This window comes from Larimichthys crocea, unplaced genomic scaffold, assembly GCF_000972845.2.
Source record: "Larimichthys crocea isolate SSNF unplaced genomic scaffold, L_crocea_2.0 scaffold150, whole genome shotgun sequence".
NCBI classification, from domain to species: domain Eukaryota; kingdom Metazoa; phylum Chordata; class Actinopteri; family Sciaenidae; genus Larimichthys; species Larimichthys crocea.
The window spans coordinates 53,603-62,821 of record NW_020852061.1 but is presented as its reverse complement, the minus strand read 5'-3'; positions in this window follow the sequence as shown (position 1 = coordinate 62,821).

Genomic DNA, 9,219 nt, shown 5'->3' with positions numbered 1-9,219 from the left:
TTTGGTTAGTAACATGCATTAATGAGACATGTCCACAGATGGAGAGATATGGAGAGATATGGAGAGATATAGAGATATAGATATATATATATAGAGAGAGTGAGATATAGAGAAATATAGAGAGATATATATAGAGAGAGATGGATATATATATATATATATATAGAGAGAGAGAGAGAGAGAGAGAGAGAGAGAGAGAGAGAGAGAGAGAGAGAAAGAGAGAGAGAGAGAGAGAGAGAGAGAGAGAGAGAGAGAGAGAGAGAGAGAGAGTTTTCGGTAAGGGAGATGTGTGCATCTTCAACCAATACCGTGCCTGGCTAGGCATAACCCTCGGTGGGGTCCCCCGGCAGTGTAATCCTATGGCAGCATAACTAAGGGATGACCTGAGCCAGCCCTAACTATAGGCTTTATCAAAAAGGAAAGTCTTAAGTCTATTCTTAAAGGTGTTGACCGTGTCTGCCTCCCGAACCCAGAAAGGTAGTTTGTTCCACAGAAGAGGAGCCTGATAGCTGAAAGCTCTGGCTCCCAATCTACTTTTGGAAACTATAGGAACCACAAGGAACCCAGCGTCCTGAGAGCGCAGTGTTCTAGAGGGGTAATAAGGTATTATGAGCTCTTTTAGATAAGATGGTGCCTGACCATGAAGAGCTTTGTAAGTAAGGAGAAGAATTTTAAATTCTATTCTAGATTTAATAGGTAGCCAATGCAAGGAAGCCAAAATGGGAGAGATGTGATCTCTGATCTTGGTTCCTGTCAGAACACGTGCAGCAGCATTCTGAATTAACTGCAAAGTCCTAAGAGACTTATTAGAGCAGCCTGATAACAAAGAGTTACAATAGTCCAGCCTTGAAGTAACAAATGCGTGGACTAGTTTTTCTGCATCCGCCTGAGAGACAATGCGTCTGATTTTAGCGATGTTACGTAAGTGGAAGAATGCAGTCCTCGAAATTTGTTTTATGTGGACGTTAAAGGACAAATCCTGATCAAAAACAACTCCAAGATTCTTTACAGTGGAGCTGGAGGCCAGGGTGATCCCATCTAAAGTAACTAAGTCTCTAGAAAGAGAGTTTCTGAGGTGTTTGGGTCCAATTACAAGAACTTCAGTTTTGTCTGAATTTAACATCAAAAAATTGTAGGTCATCCAACTTTTTATATCCTTAAGGCATGCTTGGAGTTTAGTTAACTGATTGGTTGCATCAGGCTTGATCGATAAATATAATTGGGTGTCGTCAGCATAACAATGAAAATTGATAGAGTGATTCCTAATAATGTTCCCTAAAGGAAGCATATATAAACTGAATAGAAGTGGTCCAAGTACAGAACCTTGTGGGACTCCATGACAAACTTTGGTCTGCATGGAGGATTCATCATTGACGTGAACAAACTGAGATCGATCTAAAAAGTACGATTTAAACCAGCTTAGGGCGGTTCCTTTGATGCCAATTCGATGTTCCAGTCTCTGTAAAAGAATTTGATGGTCAATGGTGTCAAATGCAGCACTAAGATCTAACAGGACAAGTACAGAGATGAGTCCTTTGTCTGATGCCATTAGGAGGTCATTTGTAACTTTGACTAATGCGGTCTCTGTGCTATGATGCACTCTAAATCCTGACTGAAAATCCTCAAATAGACTATTGTTATGGAGAAAGTCACACAGCTGATTAGCTACAGCTTTCTCAAGTATCTTAGACAGAAAGGGAAGGTTTGATATCGGTCTGTAGTTGGCTAAGACCTCTGGGTCTAGAGTGGGCTTTTTAAGAAGAGGTTTAATTACAGCTACCTTAAAGGACTGTGGTACATATCCTGATAATAAAGACAGATTAATCATATCCAATAACGAATTACTAACTACAGGTAAAACATCCTTGAGCAACCTGGTTGGGATGGAGTCTAAGAGACAGGATGACGGCTTAGCTGCAGAAATGATTAAAGTTATTTGATGAAGGTCGATGGGGGAAAAACAGTCTAAATACGGATAGGATGCAGCTTGTATCACTCGCTTGGGTCGACATCGTGCATCTCGTGGTTAATGAAGTCCAGTGCCAAAGTGGGATCCTCAAAAGTATGCTCCTTACTCCCAGGGAGAGTGACACAGAGCGTAGCCGGAAAACGTAGCCCGTACTTGGCTCCCTCTATGGATCTCAGTCTCTTTTTCACGTCTCCAAATGCTGCCCTTTTCTTCATAACCATGGTGGTGTAGTCAGGATAAATATGGAGCATCTTTCCTTTGTTCATCAGGGGGCCCCGAGCAGACTTACGCAGTATCTCGTCCCTCATATGTGTGTAGTGCACACGCATGATAAACACACTGGGTTTTGGTTTTGCTCATAGTGATAATAAGTGTGCCAATAAGCTGGAAACTGTAGCGCCTGGAATGGCCTTCCAAGTCTTCACATTTTGCCTGCATCTCCCCCGCATCATCTTGAAGTTGGGACACAGTGGCGCGGAGCTCGGTTGTACAGTCACCAGTATAGTCGGCAGCTTTCTCCAGCTCCTTCAGTTGGTTATCATGTGATTCTAATGAGGCCTGCAGACTATTAACCACCACCGACCACTTGCTCCTCACTGAGGCAATATCCAGCTTAATATCCTCCCGCAGTGTCTGAATGGCTGCCCCAATCTTTCCACAGACTGAATCCTGGAGGGATTTAAGCAAGACAGAGAGCATCTTCGATGTGAGCGTATTGCTGCTAGTCACGGCCTTGGGGGTAGCCGAGCTAGCCGCAGTGGTTGACATCATGTCTGGTTGAGCGGTGTTACTTTGTTGTTTCGCCGACTGGTTTTGAGTATTTGGTGCCGCCATTGTAGTCTTAAAACTGTTTATACTTGTTGTTGGACGTAGGACATAGGAATGACTTATTTTGACAGTTATATTAAGTTTTAAAAAGTGACCTTGTCAGAGCTTGCAAGAGACGTGTCTACATTTTAGCTTGCGCAACAGCACCCCCCCCCCCATATGCACAATACTTCTGATCTGAAAAACATAATGTCAGCTTAAATATTTGTTTACTAAGCATATAATAATTAATTGTTAACGTACACATCTTGAATGGACTGTGTTTGACTGAATTTCACATTTTTCCTAGTAATTTGCTTGGTTATGGCATGTAACTTGGGAAAGCCTGACTATAGTGAGATAATCTAACTGCTGACTGCTGTAATAAGGCAGGCGGGAACCCAAAACCACCATTAATTTCAAACAGTTGGTTGGCGTCTAACACACGTCCACTTCCTCAGCAGATGGGGTTTACTCAGTTGTTATTGAATTGTAGATGTTGAAACCATGAATCCATGATTCTGAGCACATCTAGGACTGCTCGCCCATGTCATGCATTTCCTCAGCTACTTTACTTCAGCACTTCCATTTGATGACACTTACTACTGCATAAACAGAGAAAATGAGTGCAGCTTACACATAAATACATAGGAAATAATAATCGAAGCATGTAGTATATTTTAGTTTTTGTTTTTATACTAAACACATTGCCATAATAATAATAATAATAATAATAATAATAATAATTTTCTTAAGCTGGGTTGAGGTGTCTGCCTCTTGCCTGCTTATGGTAGTTAGGTCTATTATATTGTTGTTATGACTAGCTTAGGGGCAGAAGGACGCAACATAAAACCAGGTGTTATGGTTGATAAACCAAGGTGTGTTATTAATTGAAAATTCAAATTGTTTTAACAAAAGGAGGTGAGGCAAAAGGGAACAAAGAGCGAGCGGATGTTGTTCAAAATGACAAATAAATATAACAAAAAGAGAACTCTAAACAAAGTCTATACTAGCTTTATTTAAGTTAAACAAAACGAGAAACAAAAACCTCACTATCTAATTTAACTGTTAATAACAAAACACACATCAAAACAGCACCCCTAAGCTAATGAATATAACAAAAATCTTCTACTGGTAATCAGTGCCATACAACTAACTAAACCCTGCCGACAGACAAAACAAACCTCCACAAACGAGTTAACCTCTGTTAACATTAACAATTTCCAGAAAATGAGGCAAGCTCACAACCACAGAAAACAAAAACAAGCCGCCCGGATGCTCTGGCGGTTCAGGTTTAAATTCCTGTGATGCTGGACATCCCGGTGCCGTGTCACTGAACGTGACCTCGCCTCCTCCATTTGGGTCCAATCAGGGGATGGCGGCCACACACACCTGTATTTGCATAACACACCACGTAACACACACGCCGTAACACTTGGGAATTACAAGTACGGTCTAGACCTGCTCTATATATATTAAAATAACTTCTGTTAAGAACTGAATTGTATTAAATTGAATTGAATTCATGTGTGAAAATGTGATCCCATATACTGATCCTACAGATCCTGAAGTGAAAGATCTGAATACTTCCTCCACCACTGGAATTGAAATCATGGAAAGTCAGAGTTAACGAGTATCCACATCTGGATCAACGCACCATATCCTGTGGCGTGGACTAGTCCTGAATACACAAAGCTACAGTGTTGTCAGCCATCACTGTGAGACCAGAGGTGTAATATTTTGTTGTTGTAAACTGCCCTTCCTTAAACCACAACTAGTTCTATTTAGCTATGCGATGAGATTATACTATGCGGATAGCAACAGCCTGTAATATGTAGTACATACTGACAGTACACTCAAAAAAAAAATTTGGCCAAAATGCAGGACTTCATTTCAATTACACAGAAAATGTCCATCCATTTGAATTACATAGGTTAAATATAAATCAACTAATAAACTAATTTGAAGCAAGTAATACGATTTATGCAATAGTACTAATAAAGTCAATGAGCTTCAACTAAACAGTAGTGTAGGGGTAACCAGGTTTATGCATTCAATATTAATATAAAGCCAATTTGTTTGCCCAAACAAATTGACCCAACAGAGAAACTGAATGCAGTCATTTTTAGTTCATTAGTACTATTACGTAAATCATATTACTTGCTTCACATTAAGTTTGTTAGTTGTTTTATATTCAAACGATGTAATTGAAATGCATATATATTTTTTTTTTGTGTAAAATTCTGGGAGCCAGTGGTGGTGCTGTTGCGCCTTTCTGCTGCCCATTTATGTATGATTTTTGTATTATTTATGTATGAAACCAATTGCTAAAAGCACCTTAAAAGCAGTAGGTTAGAATTCAAGCAGTAATTAGATTAGCTTGAAATGTAGATTAGATTAGAACAAATATTTAGGTTACCGTAATCATTTTAATATTGGCCTCAGTTTTTGCCTCATAATCAGCGGTTTAGATAAAATGCTTAAACTTCTGAGACTGTTTAGGATTTGTCCTTTGAACAGGAGAGAGACAGTGGGAGGTACAGAAAGTGTGTGTGTGTGTGCGTGTGTATGTGTATGTTTCAGGGGGAGGGACACAGTCAACAGCCAAAAACACTTAGCTATAAAAGGGATAATTTCTTTGTTTCTGCTTCATGCTGACTGCACTGCCTGGAAACCCCAAAGAATTTCACAAGCATTTAAGACCCAGAAAAATGATAACTTGAAAACCAAATAAATTGCCTCAGTTCCAAACCACCACTTTTCAAGACTTTCAGTCTCTTTCTAATGACTTCTCCTCTTAACCTTTTCAAAGGATACACATTTCCAGCAGTGAATTTAATCTTTATTGTTATCCAGCACATATTTTGGGGCTCTTACTGCTACTTTTGGTACAGTGCTACTGTTTCAAGCTGCAGCTACTGTTTAAGAAGGACTTCAATCCTCATGGACAGCATGAGCGTTGAAGTCCAGCAATAGATGTTGTTAGACACTGACAGCTGTTACGAGACGGGATATCTTCTTTTACAGCTCATCCCAGGATGGTGTCACTTTTTCTTGAACTTTACTCCTTTCCTCAACCCCACAAAGTTTCTAAGCAGCATACTGTGATGTGTCACTCTTGAACAATAAATGTCTGGACATATCTGCAGACCATTCTCAACAGTGTGTGTTAAGTGTGGTGTTAATTAGAACTTATGGACAATTTGAAACTAGTCTACTAAAGATAGACCGATATCTAACCTTCTTTGCTCTCTTGAAGTTGAACCAGAGCAATTAGAGAAATAACCCCATAGAAACTAAATAAATCATTCCGCAAATAACGTAGAGAAAGGGGTTAGAAAGCGATATTACCACCTTGAGCAATAAACGTCGTCTGAAGACAAGTGGGAGAGAGGACGGAGCGCAGCAACAATTAGCAGCTAACAGGTGAGAGCTAACGTTAGCAAACAACACGGTGTAGTACAGAAAAATGGCCGACTTGGAAATGATTCTGCAAGAACTAAGAGGGTTTCGCCAAGAAAACAAAGGACAATTAGAGACAATAAGAGAGGAAATTATGAAGGTGAATACAAGACTGGACGAGGCGGAAGGACGAATTGAGAAAGCAAAAGAGAGGATCCAAAACACAGAAGACGTTGTCACGGCCATGCTGAAACTGCACACCAAGCTAGAAGATAAGCTGCTGGATCTGGAAAGCCGCTCCAGGCGTGAAAACATGAGGATCTACGGGGTACCGGAGGGGTCCGAGAAGGAATCAACCACAATGATCTCATTCGTGGAAAATCTACTCCGCGAGGGTCTCGAACTCACGCATGACATGCCCGACCTGCAGATTGAAAGGGCTCATCGGTCGTTGGGACCGCAGCCGCCGAGGGACGCGCCGCCACGCTCCATCATTATCAAGTGCTTAAGTTTTAAAACAAAAGAGACATTACTCCACAAAGCATGGCAGAAGAAGGGGTTTACCTGGCAAGAAAACCGCATTAATCTGGATCACGATTATCCGCCCCTGATATTAAAGAAAAGAAGAGAATACACAGAGATCCGCAAAAAACTGAAGGAAAAAGGAGTTCAGTTCCAGACCCTCTTCCCTGCCAGACTGCGCGTGAGACACAAGGACGGAACCAGAACCTACGAGACAGTAGAGGAGGCATCAGAGGACCTGCTGAGAAGAGGCTACGCTGTGACAACCGCCTCCGGAGACGCTCATGGAGCGGGTGCAGCGGCTGACCGGGACGAGGGTGGGCAGACGAGCAAAGACGGGCCCAGTCGAATGGGATCAAAGCTACAGGGAGAAGCTCCGAGCCTTCAAGAGAGCATCACCGACCCCCTCCGGGACTGGAGGGATTTAACTTACGCCAGAAGATGACGGAGTAAAGGGTTAAGTTTTTCATAATGTACTGACCAGAATCAGTGGTGAAGACCTACTATTGGTTTACCCGGGGCCAATTTTTCCACTTTGGACTCTTTATTTTTTTCTCTTTTTACCGACATGCGGCCATCGCAGGTAAGGGCCTCTTCCTTCAGACCGAGGAGGGAGACTGTTTCCTTCGAGCCACCTAGGGAGGCTCAACAGGGTCGGACTATCAGACCCCTACATAGGGAGTCATACGGACAAAATGTGTTCAATTTATTGTTGTTTAGTGTGTTAATTGTTTATTCCCTGCTGGTTGTCGCAGGGAGGGGGAAGCGCACCGGGGTATTGAGTGAGATGGAGGGGGACATCACATAGATGCGGAATAGGTCTCTAAAAATAGCGTCATTTAATATAAATGGAGTGCTTAATCCGGTTAAAAGATGGAAAATTTTATCGAAATTAAGAGATAAAATTCAAATAGCTCTTTTACAGGAGACACACCTCAACGACCCTGAACATGCTAAATTGAATAAATTAGGATTTAAACATGTTTACTTTTCCTCACATGGGTCGGGGAGACGGAGAGGCGATTTTGATATCCAGTGCGGTAAATTATGAACATATATCGGAGCATAAGGATAAGGATGGTAGATTTGTTATGGTTACAGGGAAAATAGAAGGTACTGTGATAAGTCTCCTTAACGTGTATGTGCCGCCGGGCAGTGACTGGTCCTTTTATAAACATATGGTTGACTTAATGATAACAAAAAGTAATGGGATTTTAATATGTGGTGGAGATTTTAATATTCGATTGAATCCCAGAATTGACTCAAACGGGAAATCTGATGCAAAAAACACTAGCAGAAGATTAAACACTTGGATGCGTGAAGTGGGGATCATGGACATATGGAGAGAGATAAACCCGATGAGCCGTGACTACTCACATTACTCGTACGCTCATAACGTTTACTCACGCATTGACTATTTCTTTATGCTTAAAGGAGATCTTTTTAGGGTGGGAAATAGGGCCTAGTACCATTTCAGATCATGGTCCCATCTATATGTCGCTCATTCTGAATAATAACAGGAGGTCCACTCTCTGGAGACTGAACTCAAACATTATGAATAACCCAGTTATTAAGGACAAATTGAGAAGCGAAATCAAATCATATTTCGAAAACAACGATAAAGAGGATGTGACCCCACCCATTCTCTGGGATGCATTAAAAGCAGTGTTGAGGGGCAAAATAATAGCCATCTCCTCATATGAGAAGAAAATTAGGGAGCAAAAATTAAAACAACTAGAAGAGGATTTGAAGAGATTACAGAAAGAGCACGCAAAGTCTAACAAAGGTAAAATTAAAGAAATAAAAGAATTAGATGAAATAAATACTCAAGAAATCCAGAAAAAGCTCCTTTTTACGAAGCAACAATACTATGAGGCAGGCGGTGTTATAAGACCAGAGTAGGACCCCGAAGCAGAGACAGATTACGAGAAGGTGTTTAACCAAAAGTCACTTTAATGTTGCAAAGTCCACAAAAAGGAAAATCAAACAAGTAGAAAGGCACTGCAATGGGCCAATGTCCTCAAAAAATCAAACATAAAGCGACCTTCTCAGGTGGAAAACTTCAGCCAAAGAATCTTCTCTCGGGAGAACAAAGGAACCAGACATGCGGTTGGAGCTCATGGGAAGTAATACTCTGGCACAGGCAGTCTGGGAAAGCCAGGCCTAAAAGGAAGAGGGAAGAAGCTGATAGGTAAGGCTGTAGGCAGGAAAAGGGAGGAGCCAATCAAACCTCTGCACCTGCAAGAGAACAGGAAGGGGGAGGGGAGAAACAAAGAGCACCAAAAGGGAAAAACAGCACAAAACAGACAGAACCAAACCATGACAGTACCCCCCCCTCAAGGGACGCCTCCTGGCGGCCTGCCGGGCTTGTCCGGGTACCTAACATAAAAATCTAAGTAACTCAGGGTCCAAAATCAGGGAGTGAGAAACCCATGACCTCTCCTCCAGGCCATAACCCTCCCAGTCAACAAGGTATTGAAAACCTCGACCTCGCCTCCGAACATCCAGGAGTTGCCGGA